Source organism: Pinus tabuliformis, chromosome 5_2 (assembly GCF_031772625.1).
Source record: "Pinus tabuliformis cultivar Carrire ecotype Pingquan chromosome 5_2, CPIR1, whole genome shotgun sequence".
Classification (NCBI taxonomy): domain Eukaryota; kingdom Viridiplantae; phylum Streptophyta; class Pinopsida; order Pinales; family Pinaceae; genus Pinus; species Pinus tabuliformis.
This window is the reverse complement of record NC_142306.1, coordinates 795,537,886-795,562,188: the sequence shown is the minus strand read 5'-3', so window position 1 is coordinate 795,562,188 and position 24,303 is coordinate 795,537,886. Positions and strand designations below refer to the sequence as shown.

The 24,303-nt window shown below is 40.7% G+C and overlaps 2 pseudogenes; both read right to left on the bottom strand.

The window, feature by feature from the left end:
• Nucleotides 1–11,056: 11,056 nt before the first annotated feature.
• LOC149161705 (ATP-dependent zinc metalloprotease FTSH 5, mitochondrial pseudogene) lies at nucleotides 11,057–12,308 on the bottom strand (annotated as a pseudogene).
• A 3,080-nt stretch (nucleotides 12,309–15,388) lies between these two features.
• Nucleotides 15,389–20,994, bottom strand: LOC149161704 (ATP-dependent zinc metalloprotease FTSH 11, chloroplastic/mitochondrial-like; annotated as a pseudogene).
• Nucleotides 20,995–24,303: the final 3,309 nt, after the last annotated feature.

The following is a 24,303-nucleotide window of genomic DNA, read 5'->3' as shown; positions in this document are numbered from 1 at the left end:
TGAGCCCATACATGCTGAAAGAATAACTTTTCAGTTTGTTCAGCTATAATATGTTTATTACAGGGTATCAAAATACACATTTTGTTGAACCTATCCACAACAACATATAAATAGTCATGACCTTTCCTAGATTTAGGCAGTTCTCCAACAAAGTCCATGGAAACACTTTCCCAAGGATGAGAAGGAACTGGTAGTGGAGTGTACAAGCCTAGTTTTCTATTGTTGGGCTTGCTTTTAGCACACATGGTACACCCTCTTATATATCTAGAAACTGTCTCATTCATTTTTTTCCAATAACAAAATCTTTGCAGCTATGCAACCGTTTTACTTACCCCAAAGTGACCTGATATTAAAGAAGTGTATGCTTCTCGAATTATCCTTACTCTTTCCGTTTGTGGAATGCATAGCTTCCCAAAATTAGACAAGAGTCGGTCCTCAACATGATAATCCATTTCTTCTACTCGTTTGCCTTGACTTAAAGTTGCATATACATCTTTAAAATCTGTATCTTGAGCATACTGTTCAATGTAGCTTTCGTGCAATACTGAGTTATGCTTAAGTATAGCAGATGAATTTATAATTGGTCTAGATAACATATCTGCAACTTTATTGTGTATGCCCTTTTTATATCTGATGACTAAATGAAATTGTTGTAGAAAACCCATCCATCTATAATGTCTTGATTTCTGCAACTTAGTTTGGGAGTGTAGATATTGAAGTGGTTGATGATTAGTATGTATAACTGTCTCTTTGCCCATTAAATAATGTTTCCACTTTTTCACACTCTGTCCTAATGCATACAATTCTTTATCATATGTGGGATAGTTAACTATTGCAGAATTAAATGTATCAGAATGATAACATATGGGTTTACCTTGCTGTATCAACACTGCTCCCATGGCATAGTCATTGGCATCTGTTTGGATCTCAAATGGTTGTTGAAGATCGGGTAGTGATAGTACTGGTGTTGTACTAATCTTTTCTTTCAAGGTGTCGAAGGATTTCTGTTGTTTGCCTCCCCACTGAAACACCTTGTTCAATCCTGTTAGAGCATGTAAGGGAGTTGCAATCAAGGAAAAGTTAGAAATGAACTTTCTCCAATATTGTGTTGCTCATAAGAAGCTTCTAACTTCTGTAGCAGATTTGGGTTTAGGCCAATTTACAATGACTGCCATCTTAGAGGGATCTATCTTCAATTCACCACCCCCTACTATATGTCCCAAATAATTCAAAGATGTTTTGCCAAATTCACATTTCGAGAGTTTAACATAAAGTGTTTCTCTTTTCAAAACATCTAGGGTCTGCTTAACATGCTTTAAATGTTCTTCCCATGTTTTGCTAAATATAAGAATGTCATCTAGATATACAATAAAAAAATCATCAAGAAAAGGTCTGAGTACATCATTCATTATTCTCATGAAAGTAGCAAGAGCATTAGTTAAGCCAAAAGGCATAACCAGCCACTCATACAATCCCTGCTTTGTTTTGAAAGCAGTCTTCCATGCATCTTGCTCTGAAACTCTGACCTGATGATAGCCACTATGCAAGTCTAACTTGGAAAAATAAACAACTTCTTTCAATTGATCTAATAGATCATCTATGCGAGGAAGGGGATAACGATTCTTTATCGTTATCTTATTCAGCGCTCGGTAATCAATGCACATTCTCCACGAGCCATCTTTCTTTTTCACCAAAATGATTGGAGACCCACATGGTGACATGCTAGGTCTGATGAACCCCTTCTCGAGCAACTCCTACACCTGCTTCTTGATTTTTGCATTCTCTAAAGCGGAAAACCTGTACATTCTGATGTTAGGCAATGGAGCATCTTGCTGCAAATTAATATCATGCACTATTTCCTTTTTGGGTGGCAGAACTTTAGGTTCTTGAAACAAGATATCATATTCTGAAACAACCTTTTCTAAATCAGCTTGTTGTTTAGCATCATAGCCCTCAAATACATTGGTTTTATCAGGTTTCTTTTCCTTTACAACCATCAATAAAAATTGTTTGCATGAATTTACAATTCGTTTCATCTGCCCTGAGTTTATGAGAGTATAATTATTCTTGAGCTTATGAGCTCTTACAATATATTCGATTCCATCTTTAACGAGGAGATACTTGTTCTCAGCTCTATAGAAAATAGCTTTTCTATCATACAAGTAAGGACATCCTAAAACAATTCCACATATATCCAAATGAATTATATCTAACTCAACCTCATCTATAAATGTTGACCCAAAAGAAAACTTAAGTTTACATTGTTTAGTCACTTGTAGTTGTGCTTTATCACTTAACCAACCTAATGGGTATGGTTTCTTGTGAGGTCTAGTTAGTAATCCCAACTTCTTTACAATTGCTTCAAAAATTAAATTTACTTGTGAGCCACTATCAAACAAAGTATCAATCTTTTGATGCTTGGAAATAACTCGAATATGGAAAAGCTCATGTCTTTTTCTCTCATTTTCTTCATTAGGTGCAGAATTACTAGTAGATGCTTCAGAATTCTTACCTTTTATACTTGTGGCTACAATGGTTGTTTCATCTCTTGAGTCTAACCCCAAATCTTTCTAAATAGCTACAACAGTCTTCTTCTTCTTGCCCTTGAACTTCTTAGGTCTTAACTCGGGATGCAGAATCCAACAGTGCTCATCATCATGCCCATCCTTTTTACAGTGAGTGCATGAAGACTTTCTCTTTTGTGCAGTGTTGGCCTTCCTTTCTTTCTATTTCTGTTTTTTTTTCTCCTTATTTTAGCTTGCAGTGGGTTGGGATGATCCCCCAACTTCTGGGTTCCCATTCTTACCTCTAGCTTCTAGATGCGTAGCTTGAACAGATACCTCATCTATACTAGTGGGATTAAACATGAGGATAGTGTGCCTCATGTAGCTGTGTAGACCACCTATGTACTTCAACAGAGTCTTAGGTGGGTCTAATGAAATTCATAGAATCAAAGCTCTTTCCCTAAATTCTTGGGTGTACCCTTGTACACTTTGCCCTTTCAATTGGCGAAGAGTTTGCCAACTCATCATGGCTTGTTGCATGTAAGCTAGTGGATAGAATTGCTTTTTGATTGCAGAAACAAATTCACTCCAGACAAAAAGAATCTTACCATGTTTCTTCAAGTCAACTTGTGTCCTGCCTTCCCACCATACCAAGGCAGTGCCTCCGCAACGTAGGCTGGCCAACTGAATCTTACTCTTGTCTGAATCGATACTCTGCACTTTGCAATAAACATCAATTTGTCTGATCTAGTTATCGAGCTTCTTTGCATTCAACTCTCCATCATATATTGGTAAATCAAATTTAACATCTAATTTAATCAAAGATGTCTTCTTTTTATTCTCAGGACTATTAGGAGGTGTGAGAAAGTTTTCTTCTTTCCCTTTCCCTTTTGAGTGGTCATGGAGGAGAGATTCTTCTTCCCCTTTATCTTTGGAGTGTGATGCATTAGCATCTTTCTGTTATAGACATTTTTGTGCCTTACAGCTCTAAGCATGAAATGTCCATAAACCAAGGGATCCTAAGTCCCTAAAAGTGTTGTTCCGGCCCCTAAAGGAACAAGGTCAACAAATTACAGCTTCTCCCAGAAGTTCTCCACCAGAAACTGCTCAGAATCAGTCAAATCAGGATCATTTCAGTTGCTCCACTAGCTAGCTGCATTGCATAGCACCCAAGTACACTAGCTAGGTGCGTTGCAACGCACCTAAATGCACTACCAGGGTGCGTTGAGCAGGAAATGACAAATGGCAGTGTCATTCCGCGAGGTGGACAGACAATGGAAGCTTCCAGAATCTTCCCCAATGACACTTGCCTCACTGAGTTCGACCAAGGATGAGTAAGAGGCTCTCAGTCTCCAAGTGGAAGCAAGAACTGACAGAGAGAAGCCACTAGTCAAATCATAAGCTGACTCATCCTCTTTGCATACATCTATATATGGATCCCTCATCCCAGAGATCCAGAGGCTGGAATTTTGTACATTGCAGAGAATTGCTGTTGGTTTTGAGATAGATATCAGAGTATTGGGTGATTTATGCTTTGTTGGAGGTGAAGAGGGGATTCCTTTGCTGAGAGGTTGATGCTGGATCAGGAATCATCGGTTGTAACTCCTCCTGGACCTTCTTGTTATATCAATAAAACTATTTGAGTTTCTCCTACATGCTTGTGTTTCATTGATGTTTGTTACATTTGTATGTTTAGCTTAAATCTGATCCTAAGCTATTTATGAATATAAATCCATGTCTTTGTGTAGTTTTCTCCTTCTGTGATCTTACAGGAACTTGGTGAAGCTGGGCAAGTAAGGGAGCAGGTAGCTGGAAGTTGTCAAAGAGGAGAGAGATTGGATCAAAGGACTAGCGCAAGACACAGGTTGGTTCATCCTATTCCTCTTCGTTTATAGTTCATAAAGAAGAATACGAAAGTAGTTTTCCTTGTTTGTTTCTAAGGTCACTGTCACGCCTTAGTGGGATAGGGGCGTTCTGAGTAGACACTTTCCCCATTAACAAAATGGCGACTCCGCTAGGGATCGTGTCTAGTTAGTTTGTTTGTGTTTCTCTTGTTGTTTGTTTCATAAACATAGAAGTAGCAATCGAACTGCATTTGCCATTAACAAATGCAAAGTAGACATCTGCTACTTCAATCCATTCACTGGATTTGTTTATGATTTGAACAACTGATTCACAAATGATCTGATTACCCTTTGTGATAGCTCTTAGACTTCCTTTAAATCCACCCTTTGATTGTGCATTATTGATTGCTTTTACTCGGCCAAAAACCATAGATTAAACTGCAAACCGTGACCCAGAACCCGGATAGAATTCTCGTTTCTGCCCCAGCGCAGGCTCTGTGAAGAGATTCTGCATTTAAACGCAGTTCCCGAGAGGGCTACCTGCACTGCAATCCAGTTTCTCTATGTAACAGGTGCGCTGATCAGCCTAGCCCTGTGCAGCTGAGGTTCTTTGCTTCATTTTTTCAGTTTTGTCTCTGATTTTTTGCAGCCTGTGATCAGTGTGTGTCTGTTTAAAAACCCCTTTTCTTTGCCTTAATTCCGCCTCCTTTGTACAAAAAGACTGTAGATGTTCTTTGTGTGTTTGTTACATCATTTACAGTTTTCCATTGAAAAAGTAGAATAGTCATACTGTCGTCCTTTGATTTAGATCTGTCATAAGTGTCGATTTTGATCTTAGGAGAAAGTTTATTTGTTGTTGACAGTCGATTATGCTTTTACCTTTGCCTTTGGTTTGAATTTGTGACTTTCTAGTGTCGAAACGAGTATTTATTTCAAAATCATAAAGTGTCGTAATCTTCTCTACCTTTTGATTTCGAAAAGAAGCTTGTTTTTGTTTGTCACTTGAAAGCAAATTCAGGGTTGTACATCAACTTTCCTTTTAGGCATCAATATTAAGAAAGTGAAAACAAATACATGCATATGTGCATTTGCATATTGATAGTCTGCTTGGCTTGATTTAGGAAAAGTGCATTTACAGTGTGCTCTTTGCTCTTTGAGAAAAGATTGTGTCTTGCTTTTCCCTTTGTAGCTAGGATTTTCATTGCTGAAAAGAGATAAAAGTTTGCTTATCATTTTTAGATTTCATTTTAGGAATTACATCTACATCTCGTGGTGATCCCAAAAGGCAAACTTCTAAGAAATATCAACTTAAAATAAATTGAATGAATCTAACAACACTTTGGAACTTAACGCACAACATTTAGAGGTCTAGGCTAGAGACGTATTCCGGCGTCGTAAAGCCTGGTAACTGTTGTCCTCACTGATGGTTGGGTGATTCCTCCACTTTGAGACGATAAGTGCCAGTACGGACTTGTGCTCCCACGTACCGTCGAGTATATATTGGGAGACCCCTATAGGCTTAAAACCTTTTATCCATAGGAAGCCGTGTTGGCCACCCTACTGATTGCAATGCACCGAACACAGCATTCGGGAAGATTGACTCCGTACCATAAAAAGTATTCTGCAGTTTTGCGATTAGTTTGGTACTCCCTCTACCTAGATCTCCAAAGCAGTCCCTTTCGTTCCTTTTCAGACTCCTTAACGGAAAAGGTCCATCTGAGCACTTGTCACTTCAGGCTCATTAAAAATCGAAGGAGACTAGAGTCATCTTTTGTTTTTTCTCGACTCTTTAAAACTGAAAAAACAAGTTGTGTCAAAGCGTCTAAAAATTTAATTTAAACGGAATATTCATACCCTTTTCCTACGTTGATCTTAGGTTGAGAAAATGGAGTCTACCAACCAAGGAATTCCCCTTGGTGGAAATCCTAGTCCCTTCTCCTCTTGGGGAGATGTTGGTGCACCCCATATGGCCACATTGTCGCTTCCAGGACTGACAATTGGCTTGCCAGTATGGCTCTTCTCAACCAATGTCGTTCAGAACACCACTATTCCTGAACAATCGAATCAGCAATTAGACGAGTCCAGAGTTGCCCACCAACCTTCTACTTCCTCTAATTCTTCCTCTCCTCCTTCCTCTTCGCTTGATGGGGCTGGCAAAGCCAAAAGTCAGGTTCCTAAGGAGAAGAAGGAGAAGAAGAAGAAAGAGAAGAAGAAGAAGGAGCCAAAGGCGAATGGGGGAAAACGAGTGTCGTCTAACGAAAATCCACACACTGCACCGACCAGGCCTAAATCGCCATGTGTCATTTGCAAAGGAGACCACTTTCACAGAGATTGTCCTTGCATCCCTCGGATACTAAGGGACTGGTCTCCTCGTTTGCACAATCCGGTGTCATCAACCTCTGATGATCATGTTGAAAGTACACCGTCAACTAGCGAAAGTGAAGCCCCAGGACAAAAAGGGAAAGCTAGATTTCCTTGTAAACTGTACGAAGGCAATCATGCCGTCCACCGTTCTCTCTTCTTAGACGAAGCGAAAAGAGTTTTGGATGATCGTCCGGTTTCACCGTTACGACTTCCTCCTGGATATAAAAAACTCTTGCCGAGTCCGTCGCTAGTTGAGAATCCAGTTGACTCGCTCAAGTGGTCGGCTGAAGCGCCTATCATCGAAGATAAACCATCTGAATCTATACCAGACGAAAGTCAAAAGGTCGAGGCGGCAGTTGACCCGGTCTCGCCTTCAGAGATTTTATCTTCCGATGATACAGTCACTGAAGAGAACAAGGATGACACCATCCAAATTCTCTTCATCAACACAGACTCCGACAAACATGGGGGCAATCTACCCATTCCCTTACCGCAGGAGGGAAGTTCGTCAGAGCCATACCCGGCCGTCTACTCGGTCCCACCTCCAAGCAACCTAGTTGTCTCCTTCGACTGGAATCAACTAGGCAGACCCCGTTTACCAGCAAGCATACCATTCCGAATTATCGTTCAAATATATAGAATGGTCATGGCTGGTACCATCATAGATGAGGGGGCTTCTATGAGTATCCTTTCCTCTATTGCTTGGAAAGCGCTTGGTTCGCCATCGCTTTTGCCTGAGATGAGAAATCTGTCAGGCTTTGATAAAGGAACCAGTCGACCTTTAGGGATCCTTCCCAATGTGCCCATAACATTGAGAGGGAAGACAGTTCAAATGAACGTAATGGTAGTTCAAGGACCCTTGGATTATAATCTACTCCTTGGACGAGACTATATTTATTGCATGGGAGCCATCGTCTCCTCACTCTTTAGAGTAATGTGTTTTCCGCACGAAGGAAGAGTGGTCAAGCTCGTGGACCAGCTTTCATTTCCCGGATCACGCATAGCAAATAGTCATATACCATCCCTAAATGGTCTCTTCACGCAAGAAATGTCTCAATCCCCAGTCCGTCCTCCCGATGAGCGCGAGTAATTCGGAGGGATATGACTGAAACCCAGGGGGCATGCGTCCTGGTCTGCTTCGGCGGGAAAACTTCGGGTATAAGGTAGGTTTCCGCGGGAGAATATGACTAGTCCGTACCCCGTCCGTGATTGGAAGAGGGGTTATTCTAGAATAAGATTCTCTTGTCAAAGTTATGTGAGTTGGCAGACGTCGTCACTCACCTTTGTTTATCTTGGTAGACACCGCCGAAGAAGTGTTTTGTTTGCACCGCGAATCAAACAATCTTTGGGTGACCTGTAAGAGGTAGGCCTCTCCCGGTAAAACAAATGTTTTATTGGACTAAAGAAGGGGTAACCTTGAAACCATACTTTATACCTGGGGGCATGCAAACCTTTTGGAGTGCAAGCGAGGGGCGGCTATTTATTTTTTAAAATTTTAGGACCTCTAACCCTTTAAACTTGTAGGATTAGTCGTCACCTAACTTGCATGAAGAAAGGATGTGGGGCAAAAATCTAAAAGTTGTCGTTTTATATGAGACATTCTTATCATATGACTGGATTAATCGAGCAGTTTTAGCACATAGTTCAAGCTCGTTAAAAAATAAACATAAGACATGAGCAAATGTTTCCACCCGCGTTTAAGCTCGTTAAAAAATGAACTATTCCCCGGTAAATAACCACCGTGAATGAAGCATTTCAGCCATTAAAGCCTTGGTCGTGTTTGCACCGTCACCTCCACTTTTCCATTGGCCGATCATTCACCTCTATTTGATTGTTTACCCATTTTGAGGAACAGCTGCGAAGAGTGATTTCACTAGCCATCCTTGTGACACTGCCGTGATTGGAAAATTCCAACCCTTACCTGGAATCAGCTACTACCCATTTTATCACTCGTTCCTCAAAAGACGAGTCTTCTTTAAGCTCTTTTCAATTGACTCATAAAATATGAAAAGATTGCCGAGTTTTGGCCTTCCAGCTCGTTAAAGCGACCGGAAGTGCTATCCCTCCTATAGATTTTAATCTTTTTCGACCTGAGGGATTATTGCACAAAAAGATCGAGCGCTTGTTTTGTTCGGCTCGTTAAAACTATCGAAAATTCATCCCTTCTCTATTGTTTTATACTTTTTCGGACTTAAGGGATTAGATGACGAAAAAGGAATTTTGGAGTTACCTTTACGTACCTTTTCAGACTCTCTAAAAATGAAAAGGACCGAGTTATCTTTGTCGTTAAACTCGTTAAAAAGATTAATAGCGACAAACTTGTCTTTAGACGAGAACGAGTTTCACTATTGCTAGGCTCATTAAAACATAGCGATGGGTTTGCCCGAAGGGAAAATTATAGAACAAGCATATGTTATCCTCCTCAAGCTTGACAAAAATAAAGAGGTACTGGTCAGCAATGACTGGGGAAAAATTGGGAAGAAACTCAAAGAATCTTTATTGGTAGCAAGTCGCTCTTGAACATGACACTTCCACTCCGTGCCTGAGTCGGGTCGGCTTGTTTCATTCACCGTTCACATCACCATGGTCACGCCATACCATCCACATTTGGGGTAAATGCTACCAATCCATCACATAAGTGTCGCCGACATGTTCAAGAGAAGTCATCCAGAGAAGTCATCCGTGTCCCATACACTTCCATACATTACACTTCATTCTTTCATGACCGCCATCCTGAACCATATATCATCAGATCGTTTTCACCTCCATCAAAATCATTTGCTCCGTTCCGTGTCATTGATGTGGGATTTGTTAGCGCTTGAAATTTCACCTCAGGCTGAGAAAGGTAAACCTCAAGGCTACATCAAACCATTTAGCCTCGTAGCTAGCCCTACGGGGCAGGAGAAGGCTCTCTCCGGTCAATCTCGGCAGATCTTCAATGGGATGAGATGACCAACAAGGTAACACTGATATTAGGCTAGTAAACTGATTAGAAAGATTGATTTGGGGTTTTTAATTAAATAACGGGGTTTTTCTGGGCTGCATGGGCAAAATCACAGCTTGAAACAGAGAAATATAATGAACAACACAGGTTATCGACTGAGGCAAGGTAGGCAAGAAATTTAGCATCAAATCTAGATTTTAAATGGGATGGCAAGACTGGTGAGGAGCTGACAAGGGCATAGGAGATGAATCCTTGTCAAACAGAGGAAAACATTAAACATGAACAAACTTATAGGCAGAGCATGGCAGGCATGAATTCTTACCTAAACACTTCATTTGTTCAGTTAGAAATGATCATGTAGTGAAATGAAACATAACAGATTACATATGAAACAAGAGAAAAACTTATGCTAAATTATCTTACCACAGGAATCTCAGAAGTCAGAGCTGTGAAATTTCATTAAAAATCCCTCTGTCAAAGACTGTACAATGGAGCTCAGTTCTCCTCCAGCGCTCAGAATTTTCTCCTCTGACTAACTCTCTCTCTAATCAATTTTTTTTAATACAATAAATATAACACTGCTAAGGGGAAAACAAATTGAACCCAAAAACCTCTGCGCTTTTTCAACTACAATTACAAAAATTAGAAAGGAGCATTACATCTATCCTAAAATAATACAACGTTCCTCTAAATCTGCTGATGATTTGGCTAATTACGAGGCAAAACTAGTGCTCAGATCCCATAGAATTAGGGCTGAGGATAAAAATAGGCAAAATTCGTTCCTAAATCGCTGCTTATGACAGATGTCTCTGTGTATGTTTCGGGTCTTTACTTTTCACATTCGTTTTCTGTTTGAAATCTTTAACAATTTCACATTTGTGCATATTGTGCCAGTTGTATTCATTGAATGCTCTTTATCTGCCTGCGCTGTCTAAAACGCTTCCATATGCATTGCCACGATGATTCGATGATGATTTAGTGTCAGAAACAAATATGCGTTGCCTATCTTCATCTATAGAAACAGAACCTGGAAATGATAGCAGCATATATCACAAACAAGAGGCTCGTTCACAGGCTTAGAAGGGTTCTCTGCCAAAGCACGTGATGCGCCCCTTCAAAATGTTTTCTGTTTGGAAGGTTTCCTTAAGAGAATCGGGACGGTGAGCAAAACCATGGCCTTTACCACCATAAACATAGACTCCCTCCTTCGCAGACCATATATGCAGACACCCGTCACACAACCCATTTGAAAGCAATTGAATATATAGGTTCACCGTCTTCAATTTGAACAATTGTCTTCCTTGCTCGACATCCCATAATTTGATTGCTGAGTCAAATGATTTCATTATTTGTACACGGACCAGTGGGGCTCATAGATTTCCTTCGTGTGCTCTTTGAGATCATGTAGACACGTATGTTGCTTTCACACTCCATATCTTTGTTGTCAAGTGTCTGGATTCATCTGAAATTACAGTGGATTTGCGTTCACTTACCATCATAATCTTGTCTTTAGCATACTCATGGTCAGCTATGCTGACAGCTTTAGCACCAACCATTGCTGCTTTAAGAGCGGAAACATTCACCAAATTTGCAAGAACAACACTTGAAAATCCTGGAGTTCCTCTCCCAATAATCATCAAATCTACATCATCTGCCTTTAAGACCTTTGACATGTGACATTCTAGGATCTGCCTGCGACCTTCAACGTCAAGGTTGGGTACTACAACATGACAATCAAAGCGACCAGGTCTAACCAGGGCCTTATCCAACGACCCAGGGAAATTAGTAGCAGCAATAACTATTATTCCTTTATTTTGCTTAAAAGCATCCAGCCCCACCAGTAGTTGATTTAGAGTTATTTTCATATATTGCTGATCTTTAGGATTGCAGCTTCCACCAATTTTGTCAATAAATATGATACAAGGTGACCGCTTCTTTTCAGCTGCAAAATGATCCCGTACCCAACACCCACAAAGATTTCTTTAAATTCACTTCCACTGCAAGAAAAGAAAGGAACTCCAGCTTCACCGGCAATGGCCCTAGCCAACATAGTTTTCCCTGTTCCAGGTTGCCCAACAAGCAAAACTCCTTTTGGCGAGTTGCCACCAAGCCTCGTAAATAGCTTTGGATATAGTAAATAATGAACAATTTCCTCTAATTCTGCCTTGGCCCTTCACATCTCTGAATTTAGTGTTTGACTCCATGCTTGGTTGCACCTCTTCATTTAGACCGAGATCTTTACTAATTCCTCGATCCTCAATAAGGGCTTCAACTCCGGAAATCAAAAGGAATGCAAGCGCAATTGTTCGAAATGCACACCATAGTTTTCAAGCGTGGTTGCACAAGAAACTCCATATTATTATAATCATACTTGAGGGCATTATCCGTTATCAAAGTAAAACCATTCTTTAATAATGGCAGCAGAAAATCATATATATTTGCCAAGGCAGAAAGCAATTCTCGATTATCTTCATTGGAAACCCCTCGTGAGATGAAACATGAAGCAGCAGCAGGATATGCTTCCACAAAAGCATCCATAGTAGCAACAACATCATTTATGAAGTCCATAACCTCCAGTAAACATGAAGTTGTCCCACCATTGAAGTCAAGTTTCTTCTTGAGAAAGGCAGGGCCTCGAATGCAGAACAACATCGATGGTGCATTGTCTCAACTATGTGTAGAAACTGAGGAACTACCTCTAACTCATTAATTAAATCTGGCTGTGATTTTAGGGCATTAATAACCGATGATCGGGCTAGCTTTTGCATTATCATGCCCATATATAGCACAAACATCCATCAATTTTGGCATGTCCAACAACCTTTTCCCCAGCAAGAGATCAGTGTGCTCCTTTGAGCTAAAGCTTTCACTTGCACAAGCTGCAAGATCTTGATGTGATGACATGCGATACAGGACCATGAAGACACGTTGGCTTAGCTCCTGATCTTCAACGAACAGCAGGGCATTCCCAGCGCTAACAGAATCATTTAATTCAATAGCTGTGACAATGAAATTTGTTCGGGATTTCCAGTGAGACTTTCTCCAAATAGCTTTTTGCCTCAGATTGCTGATGATGTTTTGAATTGTGCTTGTGCAGGGATAGGAGCTTGAAGTTGCTACTGCCTTTTGAAGAGCTGGAGAATAGATTACCTATTCTAAAACAACACATTTAACGATTTCTTCTTCAAAACGGGGTTTTGAAGAAGAATCAATCTCTGACATGAGACGGAGCCTAACATCGGCTCCACTTGGGATGGCAGCTGCCGCTTCGTGGAGGTGCCAAGAACCACAGAACTTTGGGAGAGCAGACAGTGCCTCCACCCATTGGGCAATGGAGTCATCATCAACACAACTCTTGACTTATTTTCAAACTGAAACTGAACTCAAACAATCTTCAAGCAAACTAAAACAAGATGATGCCCTTATGGCTGCTTATTTATTTACAAAACTACCCTACTTTGATGTACAAACAATAGATCAGGTAATACTAAAATGCCAGATTAACCATTCAAGTAAACCTGAGAATGATGCCGCCGCTTGAGAATGCTTCCACCAGGCCACAGATGTAATTGCTGGCAGCCCTTCATACACGTATTGACCCTGGTCACGGAAAAGACAGCCTGATCTGTCAATCAAACTGAAAAACATGTCCATATATGCCGCAATAGGATCACGGAAGCCAGACTCTGTTGGCTGCCCCAACTCTGCAACACATACTTCCAGCTGCACATTGTCAATGTACACATCTATAGGTGATTCTGTTATTTCTTGTTGCGAAGGAGGAAGGATTTCCAAGAACTTTTTAGGGTCTTGGAAATCATATGACTGGATCTGCTCATCTAGTTCTTGAATCTCCTTTTCGATTCTATCAACAACTATCTCATACCCACTACTTTTAAACCAAGGGAACTTTGGAGATTTCAACAAATGAAGGAAGATACTGAAAAATTCTTCATTAATTTCAATATCCACTAACCATTCTCTAAATTTGTTTAGAGTTTCACACAGGGCAGGGTTTGCCACATACCCCACCATTGCATAAGTGAATCAGCAAGCGTTGGAATGTCTGGATCAAATTGGAGTCACCAGGTGAATGGTTCAGCCTGCATATGTGTCTGACTGCTGTTCACCATCAACATCAGATCTACACCTTGATTACATGTACTGGGACAAGACAATCAACAAATTGAATGTTCTCCCCAGTATGGTCGCCAGTATGTTAGCGCTTGAAATTTCACCTCAGGCTGAGAAAGGTAAACCTCAAGGCTACATCAAACCATTTAGCCTCGTAGCTAGCCCTACGGGGCAGGAGAAGGCTCTCTCCGGTCAATCTCGGCAGATCTTCAATGGGATGAGATGACCAACAAGGTAACACTGATATTAGGCTAGTAAACTGATTAGAAAGATTGATTTGGGGTTTTTAATTAAATAACGGGGTTTTTCTGGGCTGCATGGGCAAAATCACAGCTTGAAACAGAGAAATATAATGAACAACACAGGTTATCGACTGAGGCAAGGTAGGCAAGAAATTTAGCATCAAATCTAGATTTTAAATGGGATGGCAAGACTGGTGAGGAGCTGACAAGGGCATAGGAGATGAATCCTTGTCAAACAGAGGAAAACATTAAACATGAAACAAACTTATAGGCAGAGCATGGCAAGCATGAATTCTTACCTAAACACTTCATTTGTTCAGTTAGAAATGATCATGTAGTGAAATGAAACATAACAGATTACATATGAAACAAGAGAAAAGCTTATGCTAAATTATCATACCACAGGAATCTCAGAAGTCAGAGCTGTGAAATTTCATTAAAAATCCCTCTGTCAAAGACTGTACAATGGAGCTCAGTTCTCCTCCAGCGCTCAGAATTTTCTCCTCTGACTAACTCTCTCTCTAATCAATTTTTTTTAATACAATAAATATAACACTGCTAAGGGGAAAACAAATCGACCCCAAAAACCTCTGCGCTGTTTCAACTACAATTACAAAAATTAGAAAGGAGCGTTACATCTATCCTAAAATAATACAGCGTTCCTCTAAATCTGTTGATGATTTAGCTAATTACGAGGAAAAACTGGTGCTCAGATCCCATAGAATTAGGGCTGAGGATAAAAATAGGCAAAATTCGTTCCTAAATCGCTGCTTATGACAGATGTCTCTGTGTATGTTTCGGGTCTTTACTTTTCACATTCGTTTTCTGTTTGAAATCTTTAACAATTTCACATTTGTGCATATTGTGCCAGTTGTATTCGTTGAATGCTCTTTATCTGCCTGCGCTGTATAAAACGCTTCCATATGCATTGCCACGATGATTCGATGATGATTTAGTGTCAGAAACAAATATGTGTTGCCTATCTTCATCTGTAGAAACAGAACCTGGAAATGATAGCAGCATATATCACAAACAAGAGGCTCGTTCACAGGCTTAGAAGGGTTCTCTGCCAAAGCACGTGATGCGCCCCTTCAAAATGTTTTCTGTTTGGAAGGTTTCCTTAAGAGAATCGGGACGGTGAGCAAAAACACAGACTCCTTCCTTCGCAGACCATATATGCAGACACCCGTTGCGCAACCCATTTGAAAGCAATTGAATATATAGGTTCACCGTCTTCAATTTGAACAATTGTCTTCCTTGCTCGACATCCCATAATTTGATTGCTGAGTCAAATGATTTCATTATTTGTACACGGACCAATGGGGCTCATAGATTTCCTTCGTGTGCTCTTTGAGATCATGTAGACACGTATGTTGCTTTCACACTCCATATCTTTGTTGTCAAGTGTCTGGATTCATCTGAAATTACAGTGGATTTGCGTTCACTTACCATCATAATCTTGTCTTTAGCATACTCATGGTCAGCTATGCTAACAGCTTTAGCACCAACCATTGCTGCTTTAAGAGCGGAAACATTCACCAAATTTGCAAGAACAGCACTTGAAAATCCTGGAGTTCCTCTCCCAATAATCATCAAATCTACATCATCTGCCTTTAAGACCTTTGACATGTGACATTCTAGGATCTGCCTGCGACCTTCAACGTCAAGGTTGGGTACTACAACATGACAATCAAAGCGACCAAGTCTAACCAGGGCCTTATCCAATGACCCAGGGAAATTAGTAGCAGCAATAACTATTATTCCTTTATTTTGCTTAAAAGCATCCAGCCCCACCAGTAGTTGATTTAGAGTTATTTTCATATATTGCTGACCTTTAGGATTGCAGCTTCCACCAATTTTGTCAATAAATATGATACAAGGTGACCGCTTCTTTTCAGCTGCAAAATGATCCCGTACCCAACACCCACAAAGATTTCTTTAAATTCACTTCCACTGCAAGAAAAGAAAGGAACTCCAGCTTCACCGGCAATGGCCCTAGCCAACATAGTTTTCCCTGTTCCAGGTTGCCCAACAAGCAAAACTCCTTTTGGCGAGTTGCCACCAAGCCTCGTAAATAGCTTTGGATATAGTAAATAATGAACAATTTCCTCTAATTCTGCCTTGGCCCTTCACATCGCTGAATTTAGTGTTTGACTCCATGCTTGGCTGCACCTCTTCATTTAGACCGAGATCTTTACTAATTCCCCGATCCTCAATAAGGGCTTCAACTCCGGAAATCAAAAGGAATGCAAGCGCAATTGTTCGAAATGCACACCACAGTTTTCAAGCGTGGTTGCACAAGAAACTCCATATTATTAGAAGCAGACTTGAGGGCATTATCCGTTATCAAAGTAAAACCATTCTTTAATAATGGCAGCAGAAAATCATATATATTTGCCAAGGCAGAAAGCAATTCTCGATTATCTTCATTGGAAACCCCTCGTGAGATGAAACATGAAGCAGCAGCAGGATATGCTTCCACAAAAGCATCCAGAGTAGCAACAGCATCATTTATGAAGTCCATAACCTCCAGTAAACATGAAGTTGTCCCACCATTGAAGTCAAGTTTCTTCCTGAGAAAGGCAGGGCCTCGAATGCAGAACAACATCAATGGTGCATTGTCTCAACTATGTGTAGAAACTGAGGAACTACCTCCTTTAACTCATTAATTAAATCTAACTGTGATTTTAGGGCATTAATAACCGATGATCGGGCTAGCTTTTGCATTATCATGCCCATATATAGCACAAACATCCATCAATTTTGGCATGTCCAACAACCTTTTCCCCAGCAAGAGATCAGTGTGCTCCTTTGAGCTAAAGCTTTCACTTGCACAAGCTGCAAGATCTTGATGTGATGACATGCGATACAGGACCATGAAGACACGTTGGCTTAGCTCCTGATCTTCAACGAACAGCAGGGCATTCCCAGCGCTAACACAATCATTTAATTCAATAGCTGTGACAATGAAATTTGTTCGGGATTTCCAGTGAGACTTTCTCCAAATAGCTTTTTGCCTCAGATTGCTGATGATGTTTTGAATTGTGCTTGTGCAGGGATAGGAGCTTGAAGTTGCTGCTGCCTTTTGAAGAGCTGGAGAATAAATTACCTATTCTAAAACAACACATTTAACGATTTCTTCTTCAAAACGGGGTTTTGAAGAAGAATCAATCTCTGACATGAGACGGAGCCTAACATCGGCTCCACTTGGGATGGCAGCTGCCGCTTCGTGGAGGTGCCAAGAACCGCAGAACTTTGGGAGAGCAGACAGTGCCTCCACCCATTGGGCAATGGAGTCATCATCAACACAACTCTTGACTTATTTTCAAACTGAAACTGAACTCAAACAATCTTCAAGCAAACTAAAACAAGATGATGCCCTTATGGCTGCTTATTTATTTACAAAACTACCCTACTTTGATGTACAAACAATAGATCAGGTAATACTAAAATGCCAGATTAACCATTCAAGTAAACCTGAGAATGATGCCGCCGCTTGAGAATGCTTCCACCAGGCCAGAGATGTAATTGCTGGCAGCCCTTCATACACGTATTGACCCTGGTCACGGAAAAGACAGCCTGATCTGTCAATCAAACTGAAAAACATGTCCATATATGCCGCAATAAGATCACGGAAGCCAGACTTTGTTGGCTACCCCAACTCTGCAACACATACTTCCAGCTGAACATTGTCAATGTACACATCTATAGGCGATTCTGTTATCTCTTGTTGCGAAGGAGGAAGGATTTCCAAGAACTTTTTAGGGTCTTGGAAATCATATGACTGGATCTGCTCATCTAGTTCTTGAATCTCCTTTTCGATTCTATCAACAACTATCTCATAGCCACTAGTTTTAAACCAAGGGAACTTTGGAGATTTCAACAAATGAAGGAAGATACTGAAAAATTCTTCATTAATTTCAATATCCACTAACCATTCTCTAAATTCGTTTAGAGCTTCACACAGGGCAGGGTTTGCCACATACCCCACCATTGCATGAGTGAATCAGCAAGCGTTGGAATGTCTGGATCGAATTGGAGTCGCCAGGTGAATGGTTCAGCCTGCATATGTGTCTGACTGCTATCCACCATCAACATCAGATCTACACCTTGATTGCATGTACTGGGACAAGACAATCAACAAATTGAATGTTCTCCCCAGTATGGTCGCCAGTATGTTAGCGCTTGAAATTTCACCTCAGGCTGAGAAAGGTAAACCTCAAGGCTACATAAAACCGTTTAGCCTCGTAGCTAGCCCTACGGGGCAGGAGAAGGCTCTCTCCGGTCAATCTCGGCAGATCTTCAATGGGATGAGATGACCAACAAGGTAACACTGATATTAGGCTAGTAAACTGATTAGAAAGATTGATTTGGGGTTTTTAATTAAATAACGGGGTTTTTCTGGGCTGCATGGGCAAAATCACAGCTTGAAACAGAGAAATATAATGAACAACACAGGTTATCGACTGAGGCAAGGTAGGCAAGAAATTTAGCATCAAATCTAGATTTTAAATGGGATGGCAAGACTGGTGAGGAGCTGACAAGGGCATAGGAGATGAATCCTTGTCAAACAGAGGAAAACATTAAACATGAAACAAACTTATAGGCAGAGCATGGCAGGCATGAATTATTACCTAAACACTTCATTTGTTCAGTTAGAAATGATCATGTAGTGAAATGAAACATAACAGATTACATATGAAACAAGAGAAAAACTTATGCTAAATTATCATACCACAGGAATCTCAGAAGTCAGAGCTGTGAAATTTCATTAAAAATCCCTCTGTCAAAGACTGTACAATGGAGCTCAGTTCTCCTCCAGCGCTCAGAATTTTCTCCTCTGACTAACTCTCTCTAATCAATTTTTTTTAATACAATAAATATAACACTACTAAGGGGAAAACAAATCGACCCCAAAAACCTCTGCGCTGTTTCAACTACAATTACAAAAATTAGAAAGGAGCGTTACATCTATCCTAAAATAATACAACGTTCCTCTAAATCTGCTGATGATTTGGCTAATTACGAGGCAAAACTGGTGCTCAGATCCCATAGAATCAGGGCTGAGGATAAAAATAGGCAAAATTCGTTCCTAAATCGCTGCTTATGACAGATGTCTCTGTGTATGTTTCGGGTCTTTACTTTTCACCTTCGTTTTCTGTTTGAAATCTTTAACAATTTCACATTTGTGCATATTGTGCCAGTTGTATTCGTTGAATGCTCTTTATCTGCCTGCGCTGTCTAAAACGCTTCCATCTGCATTGCCACGATGATTCGATGATGATTTAGTGTCAGAAACAAATATGCGTTGCCTATCTTCATCTGTAGAAACAGAACCTGGAAATGATAGCAGCATATATCACAAACAAGAGGCTCGTTCACAGGCTTAGAAGGGTTCTCTGCCAAAGCACGTGATGCGCCCCTTCAAAATGTTTTCTGTTTGGAAGGTTTCCTTAAGAGAATCGGGACGGTGAGCAAAACCATGGCCTTTACCAGCATAAACACAGACTCCCTCCTTCGCAGACCATATATGCAGACACCCGTCGCACAACCCATTTGAAAGCAATTGAATATATAGGTTCACCGTCTTCAATTTGAACAATTGTCTTCCTTGCTCGACATCCCATAATTTGATTGCTGAGTCAAATGATTTCATTATTTGTACACGGACCAGTGGGGCTCATAGATTTCCTTCGTGTGCTCTTTGAGATCATGTAGACACGTATGTTGCTTTCACACTCCATATCTTTGTTGTCAAGTGTCTGGATTCATCTGAAATTACAGCGGATTTGCGTTCACTTACCATCATAATCTTGTCTTTAGCATACTCATGGTCAGCTATGCTGACAGCTTTAGCACCAACCATTGCTGCTTTAAGAGCGGAAACATTCACCAAATTTGCAAGAACAGCACTTGAAAATCCTGGAGTTCCTCTCCCAATAATCATCAAATCTACATCATCTGCCTTTAAGACCTTTGACATGTGACATTCTAGGATCTGCCTGCGACCTTCAACGTCAAGGTTGGGTACTACAACATGACAATCAAAGCGACCAGGTCTAACCAGGGCCTTATCCAACGACCCAGGGAAATTAGTAGCAGCAATAACTATTATTCCTTTATTTTACTTAAAAGCATCCAGCCCCACCAGTAGTTGATTTAGAGTTATTTTCATATATTGCTGATCTTTAGGATTGCAGCTTCCACCAATTTTGTCAATAAATATGATACAAGGTGACCGCTTCTTTCCAGCTGCAAAATGATCCTGTACCCAACACCCACAAAGATTTCTTTAAATTCACTTCCACTGCAAGAAAATAAAGGAACTCCAGCTTCACCGGCAATGGCCCTAGCCAACATAGTTTTCCCTGTTCCAGGTTGCCCAACAAGCAAAACTCCTTTTGGCGAGTTGCCACCAAGCCTCGTAAATAGCTTTGGATATAGTAAATAATGAACAATTTCCTCTAATTCTGCCTTGGCCCTTCACATCGCTGAATTTAGTGTTTGACTCCATGCTTGGCTGCACCTCTTCATTTAGACCGAGATCTTTACTAATTCCCCGATCCTCAATAAGGGCTTCAACTCCGGAAATCAAAAGGAATGCAAGCGCAATTGTTCGAAATGCACACCATAGTTTTCAAGCGTGGTTGCACAAGAAACTCCATATTATTAGAAGCAGACTTGAGGGCATTATCCGTTATCAAAGTAAAACCATTCTTTAATAATGGCAGCAGAAAATCATATATATTTGCCAAGGCAGAAAGCAATTCTCGATTATCTTCATTGGAAACCCCTCATGAGATGAAACATGAAGCAGCAGCAGGATATGCTTCCACAAAAGCATCCAGAGTAGCAACAACATCATTTATGAAGTCCATAACCTCCAGTAAACATGAAGTTGTCCCACCATTGAAGTCAAGTTTCTTCCTGAGAAAGGCAGGGCCTCGAATGCAGAACAGCATCGATGGTGCATTGTCTCAACTATGTGTAGAAACTGAGGAACTACCTCCTTTAACTCATTAATTAAATCTGGCTGTGATTTTAGGGCATTAATAACCGATGATCGGGCTAGCTTTTGCATTATCATGCCCATATATAGCACAAACATCCATCAATTTTGGCATGTCCAACAACCTTTTCCCCAGCAAGAGATCAGTGTGCTCCTTTGAGCTAAAGCTTTCACTTGCACAAGCTGCAAGATCTTGATGTGATGACATGCGATACAGGACCATGAAGACACGTTGGCTTAGCTCCTGATCTTCAACAAACAGCAGGGCATTCCCAGCGCTAACACAATCATTTAATTCAATAGCTGTGACAATGAAATTTGTTCGGGTTTTTCAGTGAGACTTTCTCCAAATAGCTTTTTGCCTCAGATTGCTGATGATGTTTTGAATTGTGCTTGTGCAGGGATAGGAGCTTGAAGTTGCTGCTGCCTTTTGAAGAGCTGGAGAATAAATTACCTATTCTAAAACAACACATTTAACGATTTCTTCTTCAAAACGGGGTTTTGAAGAAGAATCAATCTCTGACATGAGACGAAGTCTAACAGGATTCATCAAGGCCCTCCTTTGACGGATCACTTCTTGTCGACATCAGCTCATTATCCAAGAAGTTGATCTAGGAACACCCCATTCAGTACTTTTAAGCTTGCATGCCTCAATGGCAAGTTTCTCACTTCCGGCGACAGGTATACATCAAATGACCTTCGACCGAAAGATTTTTCGTGGTGTTCGACGCCAAGTCCTTTATTCACACCACGTGAATTGTACTGCAGTACCTTGAGGGTCATCATCATTATCGGTGATTCCTCTCGCGCTTGTTAACAGTTTACATCATTGACTGGTAATCAAGCAATGTCTTTCCATGTTCGACTTCAAAACATTTCTCACATGGATCGACTTGTACTTCGAGTGAAGATCGGACGAGATTGAAGACCCCGGATCTAGTTTCATCCATCCGGGTTGCGATATATATTCAGGAGAATAAAAACATGGAAATGTACAGCGTTGCAGCACAGATAATCATCCTACCAAAAGGATGATGGCTCTATCAGAATCATCAGTCTACCATCAGACGATTGTCTGTCCTATGTACATGAAAATGAATTTATAAAGTTGAGCATGGGAATGCCTGCCTCAGCTAGATCATGAAAACAGTATGAAGATAATGTATTGTATTGTATCTTATTACAGGTCTCCTCCCAGCATTGAAAGAACTTCGGATCCTCCTAATAAAGCATTTCATCCGATAAACGGCCTCATACTTTAGGGGGCAACTGTTATAGACATTTTTGTGCCTTACAGCTCTAAGCATGAAATGTCCATAAACCAAGGGATCCTAAGTCCCTAAAAGTGTTGTTCCGGCCCCTAAAGGAACAAGGTCAACAAATTACAGCTTCTCCCAGAAGTTCTCCACCAGAAACTGCTCAGAATCAGTCAAATCAGGATCATTTCAGCTGCTCCACTAGCTAGCTGCGTTGCATAGCACCCAAGTACACTAGCTAGGTGCGTTGCAACGCACCTAAATGCACTACCAGGCTGCGTTGAGCGGGAAATGACAAATGGCAGTGTCATTCCGCGAGGTGGACAGACAATGGAAGCTTCCATAATCTTCCCCAATGACACTTGCCTCACTGAGTTCGACCAAGGATGAGTAAGAGGCTCTCAGTCTCCAAGTGGAAGCAATAACTGACAGAGAGAAGCCACTAGTCAAATCATAAGCTGACTCATCCTCTTTGCATACATCTATATATGGATCCCTCATCCCAGAGATCCAAAGGCTGGAATTTTGTACATTGCAGAGAATTGCTGTTGGTTTTGAGATAGATATCAGAGTATTGGGTGATTTATGCTTTGTTGGAGGTGAAGAGGGGATTCCTTTGCTGGGAGGTTGATGCTGGATCAGGAATCATCGGTTGTAACTCCTCCTAGACCTTCTTGTTATATCAATAAAACTATTTGAGTTTCTCCTACATGCTTGTGTTTCATTGATGTTTGTTACATTTGTATGTTTAGCTTAAATCTGATCCTAAGCTATTTATGAATATAAATCCATGTCTTTGTGTAGTTTTCTCCTTCTGTGATCTTATAGGAACTTGGTGAAGCTAGGCAAGTAAGGGAGCAGGTAGCTGGAAGCTGTTAAAGAGGAGAGAGATTGGATCAAAGGACTAGCGCAAGACACAGGTTGGTTCATCCTATTCCTCTTCATTTATAGTTCATAAAGAAGAATACGAAAGTAGTTTTCCTTGTTTGTTTCTAAGGTCACTGTCACGCCTTAGTGGGATAGGGGCGTTCTGAGTAGACACTTTTCCCGTTAACACTTTCCCTTTCTTAAACTCCCTATATATTTCCTCTACCATGGACCTCATGGCCAGGAAACTATCTATAAACTGGGGGTCTGATCCCAAGGGACTTTCTTATGACATTTTCTTCTTGGAATAGATCTAACCAATTTCTGGGTTAGTTTCAACCAACTCTCCTTCTCCTAATTTAAGCTTTGATCTAGTTAGCATTCAACAACAAAATCCGGCACAATCTTGTCTAACCTTAACAACCTAAAGCTCTGATACCACTTGAGCTGAAATCACCCGTAAATGACCTCAGTGAATTAATGAAGGTATTACAGACCCAAGTACTGGAATGTGTCTATGTTATTTTATACAACGGATCGATAAGATTTCGAAATACACAGACACTGAAATAGTAAGAAAAACACAATAAGAAAACACATAAGACACAACAAATTTAATAAGGAGTTCACCCAATCCTCTTGGGCTACGTCTCCTGGTCCAGCCTTCAGTGGTGGCCTTTCTATTGTGTCTTAAAGTAGAGTTTTTACAATAAGGAGCTCAATTTGAGTCTCGCTTTAACAGATGATGATCGATAGGATTGTACTTGGATTCCCCAAGTCTCTAGAGTACACAGACTCCCCTGACTGACTCTTGACCTCAAATGGTCTCAGTGGCATGAGTTCAATTTGGTACCCAATACCCGATAAGTATACACAGAAGAGTTGCTTGAACCTCTCAAGCCTTCTCTGGAGTTCACAGACTCTCAGACTCTCTCTGTCTCTGTCTGCTCGATGCTGCCTTTGTTTGCAGGTTAGCTCGACTTCTCTGCTCTCTACAATTTGCTTCTCTCTTGCCTCTCGGCTTTCTGTTTCTCTTTTTTCTGCCTCTCGACTTCTCTTTTTCTGTTCATGGCTTAAAGACAATCTGCTCCCTGATTGTTCTTTTCCGCTTCCTGGCTCTCTGGACCGCCTACCTCTGT